The following is a 26504-nucleotide window of genomic DNA, read 5'->3' on the forward strand; positions in this document are numbered from 1 at the left end:
TGCTTTGGGGAGGGTGCAACTCTATCTGGCATAGGCTGTGTAGTTTCTGAAGAATATATGGCTTTGTCCAGGGGCTCTGTGATAGACATTCGGGTAGTTTGGGTAGTTGGTGGTGGAGTTGCCGGGGCAGGCTGGAAAGCTGGTGGGTAAAAAAGTTGTGGTGGGGTTTTCAATGGAGCATCCGTTGGTGGGGGAGCAATCAGACGGCGCTCCACCAATTCAATTTCTTTTTCTAATGCCCCTACCGCTTTTTGGAGGAAGCCATCTAGAGTCTTGTTGTTGCCGGCTTTTTCCAAAGGCATCCCCCCCTTCCGTCTACCCATCTTGTTTTGGTAAGACACTTGGGTCCAGCCCCAAAGTTTGACAGTCTATTTCCGTAGGTGCTCTTCCTCTCCTTTTCCCACCCTATTTTGCTCTACTGGGGCTTTATTTAGAAAAGCTGAGACGCCAGGAGGGCCTAAAGTACTGCTCACCTATATTAGGAAGGTGTCCGGGTGGGTAAAGTATGTTCGTCCGCTGGTCACCAACCTCGGAAGGCAGGATGAAAATGGTATGGCCCAGCCCGGCCTCCTCCGGTCGCTGACGGGCGCAGGACGGGCCCGCCCTTGGCCCGGGCTCCTGCCTGAGACAAACTGCTTTCCGCCCCCAGCCGGTGTCTTTAGCGCGTCCCGCGAGGCGGGAGCGCTTCTGTAGATTTAAAGGGCTCCTGCCCGAGACAAACTGCTTTCCGCCCCCAGCCGGTGTCTTTAGCATATATATGTACCTATATAAAAATAGATATATTAAATATAGACATCAATATAGGTATACAGATAGATAATAATATATAGGTGGATATCTTTGCAGCAATGATTGTGGTCAGAGGCCACATGTGCGCTTTGGTGTAAAAAGGTCATTTTATTCATGATCTTGGTACCATGTTCATGCAAGAAGTTTTTAAAGATCAGAGTGCACCACTTAATGAATGCACTTTCAGCATCAGAGAATGTTTGCAGTTGTGTTTACTGTCTTTGTTCCAAACAAAGTGGGAATGATGTAATAATAATATGCCTGGGTTTATCAATATACTGAGCTGAGTGCATCAGTGGCCAGAACCCAGAGTAATCAAAATTCCATGCAAGGCAGCAAGACAACTTGTTGTGCTGCATCAAAGGCTGCTCCCTCCTTGTGTTGGCACACCAAGTGCTGCCTAGTATGCCCAGGCAGACACCTTTGCCCCATGATGGTGTAAGGGTGCCATGTAGCGTGGCACGGCACTCTGGATTGTTTTGTGTAAGAAGGGACACCTCCTGCACAAAAACAATTCTCAGAGGCAAAAGCATCACAAACCCTTCATAGAATAGTCGTGCATTGTGCCAGTCTCATGGAGAGGGTGCAGAAAGTTAGGAATGTAGGAGTGGAGTGGAAGTCAAGTGAATGATACTGCCAATATTCTGTTCCAATGCCAGCTAGGCAGGTCCTCGCTTGGGCTGATTTAAGGAATAATTGTCAACTCATCATGTCACTCACTCTCACAGTGGTAGTATGTGAGGGGTGTTTTGTAGCTTACGTTCTTCTTAGTGACTTTATGTGGCTCATAGTCAAAATTTCCCCAATGTGCAGTATGCAAAGAGGGGCCAACTTGAATCATCAAAGGGGGTGGGGGGCAGAAAAGCAAAGGTTATTCTTTGGAATGTATGAATATTGTAAAATGTTTTTTTAGGTTTAGGATTATGAAACAAAGGAATAGCTGTCTGATTTAAGAGGTACAATGCTGTGCCAGTCAAAACGTTTTTGTATAGAGTACCACCACACATTGTATCTTATTCTCTTTCTTTCATAAGCATCCCAGGGCACCTGGGCTGGCTGTCATCACCACCAGTGCTTCTGCGGGTGTGGCCAGTGACAGTGCCAGGGCAAATTGTTCTGCTGCCCCCGTAAATCAGGCTTATTATTTCTTACTTTCTATTCCCACTAATAAACTTAGGCCTTTCTGTATACTTACTAGGTTTTTTCAACTCTTATTGGATGTTGTTTGTTATCCGTGCATTTCCCTGTGTTTTTTTGTATTTCCTGCTCCCGCAGCTGACTTCTGTTATCTGTAGCTTTCTTCTGCTCCTTTGTTTTGCAAGCTTCCCCTTGACCTTCCTTTACATGTACTGTTTAGCAGTAAGAGGAGAAATGATTTTCAGTAACATAAAGAGAATTTCAGCCAGGCCCAAGTACTCTAGTCACCAAACATGTTGGTGGTTTTCATGATCAAACAGTCAAAGCGTACATGAGCAGAGATGGAGTGGTTATCGTGGTCATAGACCCACAATGTTCTCTTTTACTAGCAGTTTCCATGACAATGCAACGTGGCAGGAATAAGAACACAACCATATCATTTGCCCTTTGCATTCCCTTCTACCCCTAAACCTTTCATGGCCTTATGCCCTTCCCTTATTATACTTACATTAGAAGTGGGCATATGAGTGGTGGTATGGCTGAGTGAGTGATGGTATGGGTCTATGAGTGAGTGGATGTATGGGTCTCTGACTGGCTGTATGAGTGGCTGTATGGCTCTGTGAGTGGGTGTGAGTGGTTGCATGGGTCTGTGAGTGGGTTTGTGAATGTCTGTGTAGATCTGTGAGTGGGTATGTGTGAGTGGTTCTGTGGGTGTAGTGGTGTTCAAAACCTCAATGGAAAAAATACATTTTGGGCCCCTATTTTTCTCAGCCCACCGATCACCCAAAACTTTCCAGACAGCAGCTGAAGTGACAAGGCCACTATTTTTGACAAATTAGCAAAGATTTGATAAAACAGCACCAAATCTATTAGCAAAATAAACAACACTCTGGCCCACATTTTAACTTTGGCGGTAAATGCTGGCTACCGCCGTGGCGACGGCCGCCAAAAGACCATCGCCGCGGCTAACATCCATCCGCCATATTATGACCACAGCCGGATTTCCGCCACAAGAAGGGTGGAAATCCGCTGTGGCCATGCTGCCAGATAGTGTTAAGGTGACGCTGCTACCACCATCAGCGCCATGCCAGTAGACCGCCATCAGCCGCATTATGAAAAATAATACAGCGTGGCAGTGCTCAGCTGGTGGATGCTGCTGGAAGTAGCAGTGCCCCGTCTCTGCCTGGAAGACCCCCTGGATTCAGATAAGTCAGTTATCCGACAGGGGAGGAGGGTGGGAGGTGTTGTGTGTGTGTGGGGGTGTGTGTGCATGAATGTTGAGTGCGTGCGTGCGTGCATGAACATGAATGGGTAGTGTTGCTTGCATGTGTGTGTGAATGTGTGAGACTGCATGTTTGACTGCAAATGTGAATGCGTGTTTGTGTGTAAGATTGGATGTGCGTACAGATGTGTGCATGAACGAATGGATGCATGCATGTATGCCGGTGTGATTGTGTGAATGCGTGGTGTGTGCCTGCGAGTGTGCGTGTATGGGGGGAGGATTGGAAGGAGGGAGAGTGGATGGAGGGGGTGGGGGGGTTATAGTAGTATGGGGAGTGTTGGAAGGGGTGGGCCTCCTACCAGTCATAGGGAAGGAATTCTCTGTCACTAGTAGAACCTACCACCATGGTTTTCATGGTGTTGCGAACGCCACTAAAACCATGGCGGTAGGCAGGGTCATAATGCTGCCGGCGGGACAGTAGCACCTCCAGGCTGGAGATTGTTATCTCCAGCCTTGCGGCTGCTACCGCCATAACAGTCGGTATGGTACATTGGCAGGGTGGCTTCAGCCAACCAGCCAATGTCATAATGTGGCGGTATGTACCGCCAGTCTGTTGCCGGTACTACCAGCACATTTCCACCGACAGCCGGGGTCACAATGACCCCCTTTGTCCTTTGGAATTAGGTCCTAACTATAACTACCTACTTGTGACCGCTAATAGTTAATATGCATGTATAGGTGTGTGTGTATATCTCTATCTTTCACTATATAAGTTTATGAATATTTTTTATTTTTTTTTTCACTTAAAAAAACAAAGGGTACAGGGATGTTATTGTTAGATTGTGTTTCTACTCACAAAACAAACATACAAATTCAGCAGTTATTGTTATAATTATAGTTATACTTAGGTTTAGAAATGATAACTCATGGCCTAAAATATCTTTATGGTATGAATTATAGTTTCTTCATATAAGTATAAATATAACTGCTGAATTTCTATGGTTTTGTGTGGGTAAAGAGTCACCCTAACTATAACGTCCCTATGAGCTTTGTTTTTTTCCAGTGAATTTCTATGTCTTTTTATTAATGTAAAATTATATTACCACATGTTAAAAAAACTAATGCTGTTGACTGCTTTTGGCAGTGCCTGGTGGGGTCTGGCTTCAGAGCCTGACCTTGAAGGCAGCAAGGAGAGGTGGAAGGAGCAAAGATCACGGAACCCCTGTGGGAATGCAGACAAGGGGTCAGAAATCGAGACAACAATGAGGATTAAGAATAATGTGGTGAATTTCTCTCAACACCCATTATGCCCTTTGGAAATAGAGGTATTACGGCGTGGACTATCTCTTTGCCCTTTGAGCAACTTTGATAAAGTGCAGAATAGACCTTTTCCATTTTGTAAGGAAATTAAAACTCAACAAATTTTTCAAATTGAAAGGGGATGATAGACCAAAAAAGCAGAGGGTGGTGCAACTGAGCAATCTTACAGTTGGTGACATAGACATGTTATTTTCCCTGTTGGAGTTAGATTTACAATCAGAATCTGTGTGGGACATGTATTTAATAAGTAATCATTGGGCATTGATTTAGGAATTGTTCCAACCAATTCAAGCCCAAATCCATCTTTAATCCCACCCTCCCTTTTGATGCCATCGCCACCTCTGAGAGTGTAGTGATTAAGGATTTTAAGAAGATGACTAGACAAAATAGGGGGAGGATGGATAATCGTACTAAATGTGAAAGGTTAGCCATGAGTACATTTGAGGGAGATGACAGCATTGTAATTCGTCAGTATGACAAGGGTTGCAGTGTTGTCATCCTCTCTAAAGAAGCTTGTTTACAAGAAGACCTGAGACAATTGAATGACGGAGAAAGTTATATAAAGGTATCCAAACAGGAAATGGAGGCTTCCAATCTGTTATACTATGATATGCTATGTGATTGGAAGGGCTGTGGCCTTATTGAGTGGGATGAATACGCCTCTCTCCTCAATCAACCTCATAGACTACCTCCTATGTACTTGTTGCCGATGCTACATAAAAATCCATCTCGCCCTGGGAAGACCTATTATCTCCTTGGTTAGGTCCCTTTTAGAAAACACATCTAAATACATAGATTATTTTCTGCATTCCTTTTGTATCCTCACTGCAATCATATGTTCAGAACAGTAAAGGTTTATTGCAGAGAATTTAGGATATTCCTTGGGAGTAGAGCTGCTGTTTGATTATGTTGGATGTGTACAGTAAATACATGAGTATTCGCCAGGAGGATGGCATGCATGCTTGTATTTTCTGAGGGCACTATCCATCTCCCTATTTTTTCACACTGAAATGTTGATCTCTATGATTGAGTTCTGTCTGAATAATAACTTTTTCTCTTTTGACAAGCAACAATACAAACTGATATGTCAGACTGCCATGGGCACCTGTTTTACTCCCAGTTTCGCCAATCTGCTGATGGGGTGGAGGGAGCAGCCGGAGTCCATGATCCTAGAGGGGTTTGGCACATACATTGTACTTTGGTTATGATATATCGATGATATTAGAAATGGGGTCTCTGTTAGGCAGTCAGGTTGCAATCTGTCCAAGCAGGGCCTGTCACTTTAGTCATGGCAATGGAGATACACACTTAGATAACCCTTGCTCACCCCCTTGGTAGCTTGGCACAAGCAGCAAGGCTTATCTCAAAGGCAATGCGTAAAGTATTTGTACCAACGCACACAGTAATACTGTGAAAACACTGCAAAATGTACACCACATCAGTTTAGAAAAATAGGCAATGTTTAAGTAAAACAGGACCAAAACAAATAAAAAATCCAACATACACAAGTAAACTTAGGAATTCTCAAAGTAAAAAGAGTCTTACTCCATAGAAAACAATGGACAAATTGTTGTTACACAAAGTACCTGGTTTCCATAAAAAATAAACTGCCCGGGCGAGTGTGCATCGAAAACGTCAGCAATGCATAATTTTCTCACTCATAAGTGAGGCTGTGTGTTGTTTTCCGTACGAGGCACCTCGGGTCTGCGCAGGTTTACAATGATTTTTGAGGCCCAGCGATGATAAGTGAGAAATTCGGCCGCATGGCGAAGGATAACCACGCTGCATGGGGTTTGCATCGTTTTCCGCAGCTGCAAACTGGTGTTGCATTGTTTCTCCAGCCGCGATGCAGATGGCACATCACTTTTACAGCCATGTTCCAGGTGGTGCGTCAAAATTTTCCCCTGCGGCTTCCTGTGTGTGGATTTCAGTCCTTGTTATACCAGCTTCACCTTTCAAGGACCCATTGGTACCAGTTTGCAGGGCAGGATTCTCAGCAGAGAGTCCAAGTGCTGGCAGAGGAAGTCTTTGATGGCCCGGAGACTTCAAAACAGGAGGCAAGCTCAGTCCAAGCCCTTGGATATTCTTTGCAAGCAGGAATATACCACAAAGTACATTCTTTGTCCTCTTTCGGGCAGGAGCAGCACCTGCAGCCAAGCTCACAAAGCACAGTCACAGGCAAAGGGGCAGTACTCCTCCTCTAGCTCTTCAGCTCTTCTCATTGGCAGATGTTCCTCTTGGTTCCAGAAGTAAATTGAAAATCTGGGGTTTTGGGTCCACTATTTATACCCCTTTCTGTATTTGAAGTAGGCAGACTTCAAAGGAAAGTCTCTGTTGTTCACAAGATCCTGCTTTGCCCAGGCCTGGCTCCAGACTTGCACCAGGGGGATGGAAACTGCATTGTGTGAGGTCAGACACAGCCCATTCAGGTGTAAGTGACCATCCCTCCCTCCACTCTAGCTGAGATGGTCCATCAGGATATGCAAGCTATACCCCAGCTTCCTTTGTGTCACTGTCTAGAGGGGATTCCCAACAGCCCAACTGTCAGTCTGAATCAGACAGGGAATACACAAGCAGGCAGAGTTACAGAATGGTTTAAGCAAGAAAATGCCCACTTTCTAAAAGTGGCATTTTCAAATTGACAATTTCAAAACCAACTTTACCAAAAGATCAATTTGGAAGTTGTGAGTTCAGAGACACCAAACTCCACATCTGCCCCCAAAGGAAAACTGCACTTAAAAGAGATTTAAAGGCAGCCCCCATTTTAACCTACGAGAGAGATAGGCATTGCAACAGTGAAAACCACATTTTGCAGTATTTCACTGTTAGGAGATGTAAAACATATCAGCACATGTCCCACTTTTAACATACACTGCACCTTGCCCATGGGACTACCTAGGGCCTACTTTAAGGGGGCCTTACATGCATAAAAAGGGAAGGTGTGAGTCTGGCAAGTGGGTACACTTGCCAGGTCGAAATGGCAGGTTAAAACTGCACACACAGACACTGCAGTGGCAGGTCTGAGCCATGTTTACAGGGCTACTCGTGTGGGCGTCACAACCAGTGCTGCAGGCCTACTAGTAGCATTTGATTTACAGGTCCTGGGCACCTCTAGTGCACTTTTCAATGGACTTACTAGTAAATCAAATATGTCAATCATGGAAACGCCAATTACACATACAGTTTACACAGGGAGCACTTGCACTTTAGCACTGGTCAGCAGTGGTAAAGTGCCTGGAGTACCAAAAACAGAATCCAGCGCACAGCCAAAATCATGGGAAGCAGAGGCAAAAAAGACAGGGGAGACCATGCCAAGGATGGCAGGTCTAAAAGATTACCTCTTCCTGATAGGGAAAGAGGAAGAGGATCAGAATTTGTAATTTATTGCCAAATTAAATGACAACAGTTACAGTTTGAAGGGAATAACAGTAAGACTAGTGTAGAATTTTTGGATGTGAGGGTGTCAGTTGAGGATGACAAATTAACATCTACATCGTACAGTATTCTGTTTGGTTAATTTTTGTGAGCTCGAAGAAACTATAGCTCGAACCAGGCCTTTAAGGAAGAGCTTAAAGCTATCTTTCTAGATTTGGAGAAACCAGGTACCAGGAAGTTGTCTTGAAAAATGCACTAAGAGAGCTCAGGGTGTAAGTAGGTACACCCTTCTGGGCCCTAGACCTGCTCAGATTTCAGAGGCTCTACAAGTAATAAGATTTATTACTACTTTCAGTAATGGGGCTAATGCTTTTAGGAACAGACTTATGAGACAGTGGAAAAGATACTCTTTATAGAGGAAGCTTTAAAAGACTTGGGCCCTTATTTATACTATTTTAGCGCCGCGTTTGCGCCGCTTTTTGATGCAAAAACGGTGCAAACTTACAAAATACAATTGTATTTTGTAAGTTTGCACCGTTTTTTGCGTCAAAAAGCGGCGCAAATGCAGCGCTAAAGAAGTATAAATATGGGCCTTAGTTTGTAGATCATCCCACCATCCCTTTTAGGAAGGGGAGATCCCTGAAGGACGAACTGTCCAACAATGAGATTATCAACAGACAGCAGAAAACTAGAGAGGAATTAAGGGTTTTTACAGATCTGAAAGCTGCAAATTTAGCCAAAACGTGAAGCAATATCGCTCCCCTCTGACTAATACACATAAATCCATGGAGGAACACTTAACTTGTCATTTGGACTATTGTGTATATGCCTTAGTTTGCCCTTGTGGGAAGTACTACATAGGGAGTACCATTTTCTCAATAAAAAACTAATATTGGAGCACATGCGTGCCATACAAAGTAAGGATAAGTAATACCCTGTTGCGCAACATTTTGAGATTGCACACACAGATAATAGGGATCTATTATAATATTTTGCTTTGGACGGGATACCAGTAATTAGAAGAGGTAGCAACTGTGTGCAAAAATTAAGGCAATTAGAATCGAGGTGTATACTAGAATTAGACAGCAAGGTTCCAAAGAGTTTTAATTCAGATGAGGAGATGTTTATTCCCCTGGGAAATTTGGGTACATGTTTATATGCTGACTTTTCTTCCCATCGAATGGTATTGTATACGTCGGAACATTTATCAATAGAGGTTGAGAATAGGCATATAATCAATAATTGTCTTTCCTGCTGTTTCCATTTAGTTGGTTTGTTTATGTAAATGGATATGTAGATTTTGATATGGTGTTTTAATATGTTGTTTTGTTGATGCAGAGTGGGGCAAAGTCGTGGATAGACTCAATCCCTGTCTCTCTGCTGTATTGGATGACCATTATGGAGCGCCACATCTTGTGTGATGCAACAGAGCCACCATACTGTATAAAGAGCAAAAAAAGCTAAGATATCCACCTTTATTAGTTTGATTTGTGGGCACGTAATGTTGTATAGAATTTAGTTTGCAGACTTTGACAATATCATTGCCCACTGGGGCAGGACTGGATATTGCACAATATTTTGAGGCTCAGCCGTTAGAATTGTGCCACATTGGAACAAACAAAAATTGATCATTGAGTGATTCCTCATTATTTATTTATTTTTGTTCTCTTTCTACCTTTTTTCTCTAGTCTCTCTTTTTTCTCCTTCTTTCCATTTGATATGTTAAGGCAGTAAAAGGAGCATTGCTATGTTTTATTGGTCATTATAGTCTGTTATCATACTTTGGGATGGTCATTGCAGAAATATTTGTCCTCTTTTATTGCAGAAATAATGTTGTAGCTGTATAAGCTTGAATAGGTAGGGACGTATCCAAGATGGCTGCCGCATGTGTCCCACTTGGTTTGGTCTGTCATTTATCTTGATGCCTTATTTTCTAATGGACTTTTTAAAGATACTACTGGGAACATACTAGCTCACTCGTGATCAAGGGGGCATGACCACCTAAATATGTTGGGTTTGTTGTAAGCTGCACTGCAAGTATAATAAAACTATGCATTAGTACTGGCAGAATTGTGGGTTTGCTTTCCTGGTAAGTGCATGTGACTCTCATCAGTGGGAGTTGTTGTTTGCTGTAATTTTCAAGTGCCTCGCCCGGATGCGCACCAATGCCACAATGGGTCCGGGCAGTGAGGATTTCATAAGTGTATGTGTGTACATATATATACATATACACATTACCTACCGGTAGTCACCAGTAGGTAGTTATAGATAGGACCTTGTTTACATAGAAAAGGTGTTTTTTGTGTTGCCTATTTCTTTGGTGCCGTTTGACGATTCTTCATGAAAATTTCCAAAAAAGGGTGCCAGTGATTCTTGTTGTGCATGTAAGGTTTTGAGTTGATATGCCAAGTGAGGACAAAGAAGTAGAGGGTGTCAAAAAACTTGTGTTTCCCATGTTAATTCCCATAGGAGTTTTGAACACAACTACTGCCCGAACTGTTGGAGGAATTAAATCAAATTTGTCAGAAAAGTGGTATTTTGTACAAAGACTATGCTTTTGGATATTTGGTGTATATCTGTTCAGTAATTTACAAGAAATATAGGAAAAACTAAATTTGCATATCTCTGTCCGTGAATAAATCAGGAATATTCGCAAATGCTCAAATAGAAGTGCTGTAATTGGCTGGCCACAACCTGACTAGAAAGTTCAGCCACAATTTTATGTTATGGAAGAGGGTCCCCAGAGCTGAAATAGAAATGATAAGTGGTATAAGGGTTCAGGGTGGAGGTACCCTGACCCCAGGGTTGTGATCAAGGGGTGTTTGAGGGTCAAAATATGGGGTTAAAATGATTTTTCTTCACCATGTGTGACATCATCGAATATTCTCGATTATTAAAGGATATTGATATTTGCTAATAGGCTAAAAAAATTTTACAGATTAATTCATAAACTAATTAATTCACTCATACATGCACTCAGAGACTCACACACCCACTTAGACACTCACATGCCCCCTCACGGATCCACTGACAGAGACAGGCCTGGTGGTTAACCCCCGCTGCACACAGCCAAAGGCCATGTGCAGCGTGCGATTGGGTGCCTATAGGGGCTTGGCTGCAGGCCCTGTGGCCAACCCCCACTGCGCACTTCCATGGGACATGCTCTGTGGTAGTTCCATTAACATAGACTAATGCAAATTACTTTAAATGAAAGAAACATAGAAATTCACTGAAAAAAAGCAAAGGGTTACAGGGACATTATAGTTGTGTTCTGAATTTACTCATACAAAACTATAGAAATTCAGCTGTTAGAGTTATTTCAAGTACCTATAACTTGTGCCCTAAGGTGACAATAACCCGCACCTTCGCCATGCACAGCTAATCACTCCACACATTATATCATTGATTACATCTTCTATGGCATCTTTGATATTATCACTGCAACATTTGCAATAAAATTATTGATAAGAAAACAATGCATGGCGAGGGCACAAGTTATAGTTACCTTAGGGTAAGCATTATAGTTATTTGTAATAACTCTGACTATAATTGCTGAATTTTGATGGTTCTGTACATGTAAATTTAGAACTTAACTATAACATCCCTGTAACCATTTTTTCCCTGTATATATATATTTGTATATATATATATATATATATATATTACCTACTGCCAATACCCTGCAGTTAAATCAAAAGTGCTTAGATACTTGGCAGAAGCCAGTGTATCTATTAGTTAATCTGCCCTGGGTATAGGGTGAGCATCAGTCTTGGTTACTTGATTTAGACCTCTGTAGTCAACACAAAACCTCATTTCTCTTTTACCATTCTTACTGTGTCTGTTTTGGGACAAGCACCACTGGGCTAGCCCATGGGCTTTCTGAAGGCTCAATCGCTCCTAAGTCCAGCATTTTCTGTACCTCTTGTTTTATGCAGTCCCTGACATGGGCAGGCTGCCTATAAAACTTACTTTTGACAGGTAAACTGTCCCCAGTATTGTTGTATGCTCACACCAAGTAGTTCTACCTGGTATCAGTGTGACGAGGTCAGAAAATTGTCCTAGGAATGCAGTGGTCCTTCTGCTCAGCAGTAAGACAATCTGCTAGCACCACTCCCTCCACTAAGCCATCAGCTTCAGTGGTGGAGAAGAGATCAGGGAGAGGGTCACTCCCTTCACCTGTCCCTCATCAGTTGCCATGAGCAGGGTTAAGTCTTTTAGGCGGTTGACATGGAGCACCCTAAGGGGACTCCTGGCAGTGCCCAGTTCTACCAAGTAGGTAACCTCACCCTTTTTCTCAACAATTAGATGGGGTCCACTCCATTTGTCCTGGAGTGCTCTTGGGGCCACAGGCTCCAATACCCACACCTTCTTTCCTGGGTGGCACTAGGTCAGGACAGCCTTCTGATCATGCCATTGCTTTTGGAGCTCTTGGCTGGCCTGAAGGTTTTTAGTGGCCTTTTACAGGTACTCAGCCATTCTTGATCTTAGGCCAAGTACATAGTCCACAATGTCCTACTTAGGAGCTTTTAAAGGTTGTTCCCAACCCCCCTTCACAAGTGCAAGGGGACCTCTCACAGGATGCCCAAACAGGAGTTCAAAGGGGCTAAGGCCCACTCCTTTTGGGGTATCTCCCTTGTAAGCAAAAAGGAGGCAAGGCAACAGGACATCCCATCTCCTTCTTAGTTTTTCAGGGAGTCCCATTATCATGCATTTGAGAGTTTTATTAAACCTCTCAACCAGACCATTTGTTTGTGGATGGTAAGGAGTTGTGAACTTGTAAGTTACACCGCACTCTTTCCACATAGCTTTGAGGTATGCAGACATAAAGTTACTACCTCTGTCTGACACCACTTCCTTAGGGAAGCCCACTCTGGAAAAGATTCCCAGGAGGGCCTTTGCCACTGCAGGAGCTGTAGTGGTCCTTAAGGGTATTGCTTCAGGATACCTAGTGGAATGGTCCACTACCACAAGGATAAACCTATTGCCTGAAGCTGTTGGAGAGTCAAGGGGGCCAACTATGTCAACCCCTACCCTTTCAAAGGGCCGCCAATGACAGGGAGCGGAATTAAGGGGGGCTTTATTGTGGCACCAGTCTGGCCACTGGCTTGGCAGGTCACACAAGAGCGACAAAACTTTTTAATGTCCTCTGACATATGAGGCCAGTTAAACAATGGAACCAGCCTGTCCCAAGTTGTACTTTGGCCCAAATGCCCAGCCAAAGGATTGTCATCTGCTAAGATAAGAAGAAACTCCCTATACTGCAAAGGGATGACCAATCTCCTGGCAGCTCCAGGTTTTGGGTCCCTTGACTCGGTATACAGGAGGTTGTCTTCCCAACACACCTTATGGCTATCACTGACATCCCCATTCTGCTGTTTGACAGCTTGCTTTCTCAAACCCTCTTATGTGGGACAGGTGTGCTGTGCCATACTCCGCTCTTCCCTAGCAGGACCCACTGCACCCAAAAGCTCAGCAGTGTCTGCTGCGAGCTCATCTGGTGTAGGTTCTGCACAGGGACAGGATTCTTCTTCCTCAAAAGGGGAATCTTCTGGAGAGGGAGGGATAGTTGGCAAGGATTTACCCTTACTACCCCTAGCTTTTGGGAGCACTTGGCCCATTGTTCCAGGATCCACGTTTCCCTGTCCTTTTTGCTTTTTGGCCTGAGCCCTTGTCAAAGCAAAAATATGCCCAGGAATGCCCAGCATTGCTGCATGAGCCTCCAACTCCACTTCAGCCCAAGTTGATGTCTTCAAATCATTGCCTAGTAAGCAACCTACAGGTACTTCAGTGGCTACCACAACTTTCTTTGGACCAGTAACGCACCTCCATCAGTTGAGATTCACAACAGCTGTAGGGTGGGTAAGTATGTTATTGTGAGCATCAGTCACTTGGTACTACTGACCAAATAGGTGTTGATCAGGGTGAACCAGTTTCTCTATCACCATAGTTACACTGGCTCCTGTGTCCCTGTAGGTCTCAACCTCAACACCATTTATTAGGGGAAGTTGCTTGTACTTACCCATATTAAGGGGACAAGCAACCACGGTGGCAAAGTCAATGCCACCATCAGAGACTAAAACAGCCTCTGTGGTCTCCCTAAGAAGACCAACCCAAACTACACTGCCAATAGTGAGCCCAGCTACATCCTTGGATTTGCTATTTGTAGTAGACTTCCCACCACCACTGCTATTACTAGGGGCACTACAGGTTGCAGTTGGGGTTGTGATAGTGGGAGCCTTAGTGTTTTACTTTAGACAAGTGGGATCACTTGCCCAAGGGACTTTTACTTTACATAAATAACAACATGGCTTTTTCTTATTGTGAGAAGAGGATTTGGACCCACCACCCCCAGAGGAATTTTGTGGGCCTGATGAAGACTCAGAATATTTTTTTATTGTGAGACACAGAAGAAATGTGGGATTTGGCAGTGTGAGACCTGTCCCTAACTGGCTGGACTCCTGTAACCTGGCCTTTAGGAGTGAAAGGTGCCCTACTTGTGTGTGACCCCCTCCCACTACCAGTGTCACTAGATGGCCTGTTAGCTGGCAGGTCCTTGGAAGAACCCTCCGCAGCATCCTCAGGGGTCTCCTCTGAGTCTGGCTGTGTAACCCCCCTCCTCTACCTCCTGATCCTGGGATGGGCCAGACTGGTTCTAGTCACTTTCTAGGAGAAGGCTAAGGAGAAGATCTTTGGTAGGATTCTTATCAATGCCTAAACCTCATTTTATGCAGAGGCCCCTCAAACTCTTAAAGTTTAAACTACCATATGTTGCCTGGACAACTGTGGGAGTAAGTTCTACTGCAGACATGATAGAAAGGGTTTAGGACAGAGAGAAAAAAGTTTAGAAACTTTTAGTGAAAAGAGAAAAACTTTTTAAAACTTTTGAAAACTTTTGAAAACTTTTCTAAAACTTCTTAGAAAGTTTAGAGAAGGAAAGTTAAACTATTTAGGTTAATTGTGTATATTCTGAAGTATTTGGTGTATGTTTTCCTTATGAAAAGCACCAAATGACAAAGTGGTAAAGCAGTTACAAGTACTTATCCCACCGCTGCACCACCAATGTAGGAGGCTGGCCTGGCTTATAGTGGGTACCTGATGGTACTTGCACCTTGTGCCAGGTCCAGTTATCCCTTATTAGTAGATTAGCAGTGTTCTAGCAGCTTAGGCTGATAGAGGTAGCTATAGAAGAGCGGCTTAGGCTGAACTAGGAGACATGCAAACCTCTTACTATACCACTTATATGATATAGCACTACATCATAAGAAATACAATACTCAGAGTTACTAAAAATAAAGGTACTTCATTTTAGTGACAATATGCCAAAAGTATCTCAGAAGATATACTCCCTTAGGAGGTAAGTAATATACACAAAATATAGACACAAACCAAAATCAGGTAAGTAAACAGTTAGAAAAGTGGTGCAAACACTGTAGAATACAATATGATGAAATAGGAGACAATAGGCCTAGGCGCAACACAAACCATATATTCCAAAAGTGGAATGCGAACCACGAATGGACCCCAGGCCTAGTGTAGTGTGCAGAGGGTCACTGGGAGTGTAAGAAAACTCTAAGGGTGTCCAAGATACCCCACCCCAAGACCCTGAAAGGTAGGAGTAAAGTTAACCTGCTACCCCAGAAAGACAGTAAAGTCGAGATAGGGGATTCTGCAAAGGCTACAACTGACTGCAAAGCACTGAAGATGGATTCCTGGACCTGAGGACCTGTAAAGGAAGGGGACCAAGTCCAAGAGTCACGCAAGTGTCCAGAGGGGGCCAGATCCCAGTAAACCCCGGATGAAGGTGCAAAAGGTCTTCCTCCAGGTGGAAGAAGCTGAAGATTCTGCAACAAAGAAGGTGCCAGGAACTTCTCCTTTGCACAGAAGATGTCCCACGGCCTGCTGGAGGATGCTGAGTTTTTTCCATGCAGAAAGACCGCAAACAAGCCTTGCTAGCTGCAAGAGTCGCGGTGGAAGAAAATGGGTGCTGCCCGGGCCCAGGAAGGACCAGGAGGTCGCCCCTTAGAGGAGACAGAGGGGGCGCTCAGCAAAACACGCCCATGAAGAAGCAGGCAGCACCCGCAGAAGCACTTGAACAGGCGTTCTAGAAATCTGAGCACGGCAGTCATCTCAGCACTACAAAGGAGGGCCCACGAAGTCGGTGGTCAACACAGCGAGTTGAGCAATGCAGATCGGAGTGCTGGGACCTGGGCTATTCTGTGCATGAAGAATTCCTTGCAAAAGTGTACAGACGCCCTAGCAGCTGCAGTTCACACAGTACACAGGATCACTGTCTGACGTGGGGAGACAAGTACTTACCTCCACCAAATTTGGACAGAAAGACCTCTGGACTGTCTTGGTCACATGGATCCAGATCCTTTGTTCCAAGGACCATGCTCGTCATGATGAGAGGGGACCCGAAGGACCGGTGATGCAGAAGTTTGGTGCCTGCGTTAGCAGAGGGAAGATTCAGTTGACCCACTTGAGATTTCTTCTTCGCTTCCACTGCAGGGTGAACGCAGACAGCCCTCAGAGCCTGCACCACCAGGAAACAGTTGAGAAAGCCGGCTGGATTAGGCGCTACAATGTTGCTGGTAGTCATCTTGCTACTTTGTTGTGGTTTTGCAGGCGTCCTGGAGCAGTTAGCGGTCGATCCTTGGCAGAAGTTGAAGAGAGAGATGCAGAGGAACTCTGGTGATTTTGTGAGCTCTTGCATTCGTCATCTGAAGAGAAACCCACAGGAGAGACCCTAAACACCCCTCAGAGGAGGATTGGCTACCTAACCAGGTAAGAACCTATCAGGAGGGGTCTCTGAAGTCACCTGCTGGCACTGGCCACTCAGAGGCCTCCATTGTGCCCTCACACCTTTGCATTCAAGATGGCAAAGGTCTGGGACACACTGGAGGAGCTATGGGCACCACCCCTGGGGTGGTGATAGACAGGGGAGTGGTCACTCCCCTTTCCTTTGTCCATTTTTGCGCCAGAGCAGGGGCTGGGGGATCCCTGAACCGGTGTAGACTGGTTTATGCAAGGAGGGCACCATCTGTGCCCTTCAAAGCATTCCCAAAGGCCAGGAGAGGTTACTCTTCTCAGGCCCTTAACACCTATTTCCAAAGGGAGAGGGTGTAACACCCTCTCTCAGAGGAAATCCTTTGTTCTGCCTTCCTAGGACTGGGCTGCCCAGACCCCAGGAAGGCAGAAACCTGCCTGAGGGTTGGCAGCAGCGGTAGCTGCAGTGAAAACCCCCGAGAGCTAGTTTAGAAGTACCAGGGGTCCATGCTGGAGCCCCGGGATGCATGGGATTGGCACCCCAATACCAGATTTGGCAGAATGAGGTAATTCCATGATCTTAGACATGTTACATGGCCATATTCGGAGTTACCATTGTGAAGCTACATATAGGAACTGACCTATATGTAGTGCACGTGTGTAATGGTGTCCCCGCACTTACACAAAGTCCAGGAAAATTGCCCTGAACAATGTGGGGGCATGTTGGCTAGTGCCAGGGTGCCCTCACACTTAGTAACTTTGCACCTAACCTTCACTAAGTGAGGGTTAGACATATAGGTGACTTATAAGTTACTTAAGTGCAGTGTAAAATGGCTGTGAAATAACGTGGACGTTATTTCACTCAGGCTGCAGTGGCACTCCTGTGTAAGAATTGTCTGAGCTCCCTATGGATGGCAAAAGAAATGCAGCCCATTGGGATCTCCTGGAACCCCAATACCCTTGGTACATAGGTACCATATACTAGGGAATTATAAGGGTGTTCCAGTGTGCCAATCAGAATTGGTAAAAATGGTCTCTAGCCTGCAGTGACAATTTAAAAGACAGAAAGAGCAGAAGCACTGAGGTTCTGGTTAGCAGAGCCTCAGTGACACAGTTAGGCACTACACAGGGAACACATATAGGCCACAAACTATGAACACTGGGGTCCTGGCTAGCAGGATCCCAGTGACACAGGCAAAAACAAACTGACACACAAGTAAAAATGGGGGTAGCATGGCAGGCAAGATGGTACTTCCCTACACACATCATCCACACACACACCATACACACAACCAGCTGCATACGAAAAACAATGGCACACGATACACGGCAGAATAATTCAAGGATAACAAGAAGTCAGTAATGAGAACGTATTGATATAAACAGCTAACAAATTAACTAATTGTTCAAAAAACAGATATGTACAGATGTTAATAAAGGGCCAATGCCCAGTCCAAAGTACTAAGGGCCCACATGGCCACAGAGCACGGTCCTAGGCCCAACTCGAATCCTGACTTCATCCAGATAGAACTCTGTAGGGGCTTCAGTTTGCAAGTGGGCAGGATCGTCAGGGGGATGGGCGATGGGGGGCACCTCAGCCAAATACGGGAACAAGCCCACTGGTTCTGGAGGGGGTTCCATGCCCATTTCTCATTGCTGGGGAGTGCAAGGCCACAGTCTCTGGAGTGGGTGACTTTCCCACTGGTTCTGGAGGGGGCTCCATGTCCATTTTTAATTGCTGGGCAGTGCAAGGCCACAGTCTCTGGAGTGGGTGACTTTTCCACTGGTTCTGGAGGGGGCTCCATGCCCATTTCTAAGTGCTGGGGAGTGCAAGGCCACAGTCTCTAGAGTGGGGAACTTGCCCACTGCCTCTGGAGGGGGGCCCTTGTAGAGCAGTCCCTGGAGGGTGACCTACAAGGCTTCCCCTGGTGGTGATGACTGCACTGTGTCCTCTGGAGGTGAAGGCTACACAGTGTCAGCAGGTGAAGGTGCCTTCTGAGCAGCATCTGCTGGAGGTGAGGGCTGCACTGTGTTGTCAGGTGGAGGTGCCTCCTGGGCAGCCTCTGCTGGAGGTGAGGGCTGCACCGTGGTGGCAGGTGAAGGTGCCTCCTGGGCAGCCTCTGCTGGAGGTGAGGGCTGTACTTATTCAGCTGGCAGTGAGGGCCCCGTGACTACTGGTGGTGGTGGTGTCACCCTGACAGCCTCCACTGGAGTCGAGGGCTTCTTCCCCTTCATGGCAGGAGGTGTTGGATCCTTAACTTTCCTGGCAGGGGTTAAGAGCTTCTTCCCCTTCATGAAAGGATGTGTAGGCTTCTTAGCCTTCCTGGGGGGAGTCGAGGGCTTCTTCCCCTTCATGGCAGGAGGTGCCGGCTTCTTCCCCTTCATGGCAGGAGGTATAGATCCTTACCCTTCCTGGCTGGTGGAGTGGGATCCTTCACTGACTTGCCACCATGACTAGTCGGCATGGACTGTTTGGCTGAGGTGCTGGGCTGGGTCGTTGGGATCCTGCTCTTATGGGCAGGACGGGAGGGAGGGGGAGGGAAGAGGTCAAGTTGGGCAAGGAAAGGATTCTTAGGGACAGTGGGGCAGGATGAGGGAGGAGGGATGGGAGTGGAGGTTGAGGGAGCGGATGTTGGAGGTGTATGTCTGCTAGACTTGGGTGCAGGTGCATGGGCAGTGTGCTGACGTGAGGTGGATGGCTGTTGGGTATGTGAGTGCTGGCTTTTGTGTCCTTTAGGAGGGGGGACAGACAGGGTGGGACAGGACACAGGGGACGCTTGCATGGATGTTGTGGAGGTGTCTGCTAGTGAGGTGTGTGTGTGCTGCTTGGTGTGGTGATGCTGGTGATGGATGTTGATGCAGTGCATGCAGTTGTGAGTGTGGACGAGACTGTGAGGGAGGTGGAAGAGGAGGAGGAGGGGGAGGTAGTGGATGTGGTTGTGTCTGCAACTGTCTGGTGTTTACGTGAGTTCTTGTGGGATGAAGTGTGGTCCACGTGTTTGACTGTGTCACTCTTCTGTGTTGTCTTGTGTGCATGCTTGTCTGTATGTGTGCAAGGGATGGGTTGGGGTTGAGGAGACTGGGACTGGGAAGTGGTAGTTGGAGGGGGACGGTAGGAACAGGGACAATGGCTGCCATCAAAGAGGAGGCCAGAGCCTGAATCGATCTCTGTTGGGCCCCCAATCCACCCTGGATGCCCTCCAGGAATGCATTGCATTGCTGCATCTGGGATGCCAGCCCCTGGATGGCATTCACAATGATTGACTGAGGATGGCTCTCAGGAGGTCAATAGCCTCCTCACTCAGGGCGATGGGGCTCTCTGGGGCAGGGCCTGAGGTGCCTAGGGTGAAGGAGATGCCCACCCTCCTGGGTGAGCGGGTACAGGCAACTCACTGAAGGGCTACTGGGAGTGCGGTGCTGGTACGGGGGTGGTGGTTGTACCTGCAGCTGGGGTGGTCACAGACGTGTCCGCCACCACCAGGGAGCTTCCATCGGAGGAGGTATCTGAGTCTGTGTTGTCACCTCCTGCTGCTGCCGTGGTGCTCCCCTCACCCTCTGTCCCACTGGTTCCCTTGGTGTCGGTGGACTCTGCCTTCAGGGTTCTGTGGGATGCAGCTCCCTCTGTCGCTGGTGCCCCTGCTCCTCCACCAGATAATGTTAATGCACACATGGACAGGATGACAGAAGAAAAAAGGGGGGGAGAGAGAGAAAGAAAACACTGGGTCAATTACTGCACCAACACCACAGTTGGCATACACAGCACCGTCACACACAGGGATCAGCCTTGAGCACTATGCATTGCACTGCCAATGATTTGGCTAGATGCCACGGAAAGATAAGGGCCACACACTGCCGACTGCATCCCTCCTGGGACCCACAAAGTCCTGACTGACATGGAATGCTAACAAGCTACCTGAATTTGCCATACACCCATTACCCTTGAGCTGGATCACACTGCAATGTCTGGCCTGGCCTTTGGGGTGCCCACTAACTCACACCCACAACCCGGATCCTATACCACTTGCCAATTATTGTAGAAATGCCCACTGTACTCAACCCCTTGCGGCTGCTGTGATGCCCTCAAGCACTCAACCAGCTCTCGGTAGGCCACTGCCAGCATGTGGGCCATCGGGGGGGCCGGGTTCCGACGGGCACCCCTTCCTCGTTGGGAGGCCATCCCCAGCTGGGCCTCCACAGTCTTCTGTGCCCAGCGTCTCAGGTCCTCCATCCGTTTCCGACAGTGGTTGCTCCGCCTGCCATAGACCCCCAGGGTCGGCCCTTCCTTGGTGATGACACGCCATAATCCCTTCTTTTGATGGGTGCTGACCTGCAGAGGTAATACAGACAGGAGGACACCATTACACATACAATCCAGCCTGTAACACATATGGCCCACCAATCCCATTTCTGTCACCATTGGCACACACATCGGCCAGCGCACACCATGTACACCACCACAAGACATTCCTCCTAGATGACACGATGCTTGCACACACATCTCCATGCATCCTTCCCAAGGTGTACTCAGCTGTTGGTCTGGAGGCCCATACAGCAATCTGTACTGGGGCAGGACCCAATCCACCAAACGCTACAACTCCTCCGAAGTGAAGGCAGGGTCCCTTTCCCCCGGTCACATGGGCCATGGTAGTTTCCAGACACAGGTCACAGCAGCACACGCAGTGTAGGTGTTCTCCTGTTGAAGGTCAGGAAACAAGCGAGGAATCAGATAGAAATGGCGGTCACATCCGCAGTGATGTACACCGTCACCTCTGGCCCAGATCCCCATTTGCCATTGTACTCCATAGAGCCCCATATTATCCAATGAGGTATTGCACGGCGGTGCAAGACCGCCTTCCGCCACGATGCCCAACGTTGGCGGAGTTACCTCACTTCTATCTGTCCCTACATACAGGACAGGCGGTCGCCATTTCATGGTGGCAGACAACAGTCATATCAACCTTAACTGTGTCACAGCCTAGATTAGCACATACCTCGCCATTCCCACTGTCCCATCACATAAATGCACTATGTACACTGAGGTGGGGGTTCCATTGTTCAAATTGTGACAACCTACTCATTCTTGTGTCCCTTAGATACCTACCACTGCGGATCTCGAGACGGGCCACTCACCTGAAAGCATGATGTCTGCAGGGGCAATGGTATGCCCCCTGACCTCCTGGAACACCTCTCAGCACTTCCTGGTGGACACAGAAACTCCTGCAGGTGTCCCAAAAGGAAAGGGGGAGTGGAAGAGAAAGAGACAAAACACTGCCACATCTTGCCAGTCCAGTCAGGCACCCTGTATCTTTGGGGGGCAGGTCGTTGTTGACAGAGTGATAGTAGAGTTAGTGCACTCAGCTTCCTTGAAACTGAACCTCTATTTCTGATATGGGCACAGGAGTGGTAGAAGAACACCGGGATGCTCCAGCACTTTCCTTGGATATTAATATCTGTTGGCACAATTACTAACATTGCATTACCAAAAACCCAAACTGAGTACTATAACAATAAGTACTGCGACACTATAGCTGGCTTCACAGAGATTCACTGTTGTACACTACAATTAGAACTGTGGTTGCACTTATCATGCACAAGATAGACAAACAAGGGCATTAATTATATCACATATAACTTTCCTGCATGCATAGGGTTAAACTAAAAGGAACAAAAACAATGCAAGAATACAATGTCCACTCTGGGTTTAAACAGTTAGCGTAGCACAGTTTTGTTTGGTTTTACTGTGTGTGTGAAAAACCCTTCAAAAGCAGATTCCTCAAACCTGAAACACAGGCATGAATGACACAATTTAAATCCAAGAGTTATGTTATAAGAGAAAGAAAAGTCACGTAAATGCTCTTTTAAAATTGCACTGTCACTTTTTGTAGTACTTGAACTAAAGCATAATTTCCTGAAGCACATTTAAGTAACTACAATAATTATTTAGAATGTTCAGAGATTAATTTGTCTCTTCAAGATAAGCACTCTGCCAAAATACACGGTCTGAAATACACTAGCTGTTCTAGGAAAGCGCAGAACTCAAAGAACAAACTCCCTGTGGTATGCTAGTCACTGAGCTGTAGTCTTTTCTGTTGTGCTGGAGGAATGTCTGGTGTCAGTCGGTATAAGAACGAAGAAAACAATTGCCGCAAAAGTCCTGAATGCGAGGATGACAGCAGGGGCTGGACTGCCAAGTCAGATGCTGAGATCAGGAAGCAAAACAAAGCCAAGCAGGGAGGCAGGCTTCACTCTGCTATTTATAGCCAATCAGGAAAGCAGTTGAGTTTCCACATGTAGATGAAAATAAACGTCACCATGCCCAATCAGAAGCACATGTCTACACCTACTCACATCAGCAAACAAGCATTGGTAAAACAAGCATTGATAACATTGATAAAACCAATTGTGTAACACAGCACATTGTGTTTACTTAGAAAACATGAAGGTTTAACCAAGAACAGAGATATGATTTAACCCTAATCCCTGGGGATGCTGACAGACAATGCAGGAGACACCTTGGGAATTCCTGACAACTAGAAGTAGAATATAAATAATCTAATGGTTCTACCTTGTTTGAAAGAGAGCGTAACACACTACCAAAACTGAGGCTTTTTTAATTTAAGAAAGCTATTTATTAGATAATAGTTTAGCATTTTCTGTTGAAGCAGATGGTCATGCATGTGAGCCAAAACAAGGTACACCAGTAGGAAAGATAGCACCTAGAAAGAGGACAAGTTCATTAAAGATGGGATGTTACAATTACAAGCCCCTGCTCTGGTGTACAGTGGTAGTTCAGCAATATTTGCAACATAAAAAATGACTCTATTGACAAACTAAGGATATTTTAAAAGAAATCTAGCAGTGAAACTATGAAGCAGGAAACTAGACTTATGCAAACCCTTGTCCTGCAGAGTTACACATTTGTAAAATATACAAGGACATTTGTTGGCTTGTTTATCTAAGCTGGCGTTTGGCAGTACCTTCCATAACATGTAGATGTTTTCTGTCTATCAGATGAAAATGCCGAATCCAGTCAGAAGGTTTTACTTTGTAAAAAGACAGCTCTGCATTTACAAGCCACAAATCAGGCTCTGTTACATGGGGCTCACCCTGATGTAACTGGTATTACAGTTGATATACAAATGACTTACCTTGGTCCTGAAACAGTAAATGAACAACATGAAGTGGTAATTGAAGGTAGCAGTGAAAGGGAGAGTACACAGATTGTATTAGACAAGTTTAGGAAAGAAATAAGGGATTTTCCACCACATCAGCAAACATTTCAAACAAAATGTGTGTGTTGCCAGTGTACTCACTACTATGCACAAACAAGAAAATTGGATATCTGTGTGAACACTGAAGAAAGTGGCCTTGTACAGTGGTTTAAACTTGCACTGTACTCAATAGCTGAGGAGCAGTTCGATCTATGTACTAACAAGTATTGTATAAACAAAGTGGATGATAAAATGGCAGCAAGAGGTATAGACAACAAGGTAGAAATGTTTCTAATGCCCATTAAACCTCAAAAGTTCAATGTACGTGAGAGTATTCTCATACAGCCAATACATCCTTTCGAAGCCATAGTGGAAATTCAGACAAAACCTGAAAGATCAACTGCTACAAAGTTAGTAAGAGGAAAAGCTTTATATTCTTCCTTAGATTTTAAGAAACATATGAAATCTCTTGTAGGTAGAGAAGTAGACAAACCACTATTGATTCCAGTGAAGGGTGCATCAACAAAGAAGAAACAAATTTGGCAAGAACTGATTAGTATTAATAAATTGAAAAACACCATACAATATCTCAAACTGAAAATGCTTTTTTATATAAATATAAAGCTGTAGAGCAACATATGTGTTCCCTGGACACACCCTCTTCAACGTCTAACCATAATGGAAAGTTTGAAAGAGTAAATTATAATAGAGCAGGTCTTATGGGCAATGCTTTAGAAATATATCAAGTGAAGCAAGCTAATGTACTCATGAAGGAAAAGAGTTTATAAGCCCAATGTGTTCCACCTTTTTCCAGCACAAGGAGGTGAATATGATGATCATTCAGTGTAGATTCCTGCTTCAGAGTACAGGTCAACTAGACTGCATTCTGAAGAGCTGCATTTCAGACAAAACATTCCATATATTTTTCATCTTATCTTTGAAAGTGAACTGTCTGTTGTGCCTTATGCAGTAGCACATGTTGTGGAAACAGGAGCAAGATTCCTAAATATGCCTGCCAGAGATTTTGTTCAGAAATTGCATGGCCAAGATGAAATTATTGAGTTCAATCTCATAAATCGTGAGGTATGTCAATGTAGAAAAAATGAGTACTTGCTAAAGTGCATGCTAAGTCCGTTAAGCGTCCCACTTAATTCTGAAATATGCTGAGTATGCTTGAGATGATCTACATGACTTTCTCAAAGACGTTAACTCAACCATTGCTGGTATCAGTTTTAAAATGCCTAGAGAACTATTCTCCATGAATCTGGCAAATGTCTGACTATGGGGGTCATTCCGACCCTGGCGGGCGGCGGGCACCGCCCGCCAGGCGGAGACCGCCAGAAGACCGCACCGCGGTCAAATGACCGCGGTGGTCATTCTGACTTTCCCGCTGGGCGGGCGGGTGACCGCCAAAAGGCCGCCCGCCCGCCCGCCCAGCGGGAAAGCCCCAGCAACGATGAAGCCGGCTCCGAATGGAGCCGGCGGAGTTGCTGGTGTGCGACGGGTGCACTGGCACCCGTCGCGATTTTCAGTGTCTGCTTTGCAGACACTGAAAATCTGAATGGGGCCCTGTTAGGGGGCCCCTGCGGTGCCCATGCCAGTGGCATGGGCACTGCAGGGGCCCCCAGGGGCCCCACGACACCCGTTCCCGCCATCCTGTTCCTGGCGTTTTTTACCGGCAGGACCAGGATGGCGGGAAGGGGGTCGGAATCCCCATGGCGATGCTGCGAGCAGCGCCGCCATGGAGGATTCATTGGGGCAGGGGTAAACCGGCGGGAAAACGCCGGTTGCCCTTTTCTGACCGCGGCTCTACCGCCGCGGTCAGAATTGCCCATGAAGCACCGCCAGCCTGTTGGCGGTGCTTCCGCGGCACTCTGCCCTGGCGGTTTTCAACCGCCAGGGTCAGAATGAGGCCCTATATGTTTCAAGCTATATTCAACTTCATATCCACCAAACAAATTTCCTCTAGATGAGGTTGTTGACTGCTTTTGGAAACACTATTATCAAGCCTGAGGTGCTCCATAAATTCACACACTACTGCAGGTAAAAGAGGGAACTAATTTTGTACATGATACTGATGAATCATTATTGTCATTCATTGAGCAGTACGTTCATGTAAAATTTCCAATGGGTCTCAAAACAAGAACCTTGGGCAGCTAGTGTTGCGATTCCAGTCCTACAGTTGTGGAACAAACTGTTGTTACAGGTATAGAGCCAAAAGGAAATGATGTACAAAGTGATGTTTTGGATTTCTTAGGCCTGCTATCTCAAAAGGAAGAATGGATAGTTTAATGTCTGCATTCATACATACTGTCACTGGCAAATCTCCATCTAATACATACAGTACTAGAAGAAGTGAGGTTCAAAACCTACTAATGACTACAACCCTTTTATCTTGTCTGTGTGGAATGCAAACAAGGACATTCAGTTTGTAGCAGGTAATTCCATTGCTGCTATTATATATGGTACATCATACATTACAAAGTCTGAAATGACAGACATGAAAGCACTATGGGAAGAGATTTCTAAAGAAACATCTTTAACAAAGAAGTTGTACAGCTGCAGTTTGAAGATGCGTTCTCACATGGAAATTGACTCTGTGGAAGCCTGTGATTGATTGAGCTTGTCTAATTTTTGTGATAAACCCAAATTTATTATTTAGATCAGTTTAAGCCCAGATTTAT

This window comes from Pleurodeles waltl, chromosome 9, assembly GCF_031143425.1.
Source record: "Pleurodeles waltl isolate 20211129_DDA chromosome 9, aPleWal1.hap1.20221129, whole genome shotgun sequence".
NCBI lineage: Eukaryota > Metazoa > Chordata > Amphibia > Caudata > Salamandridae > Pleurodeles > Pleurodeles waltl.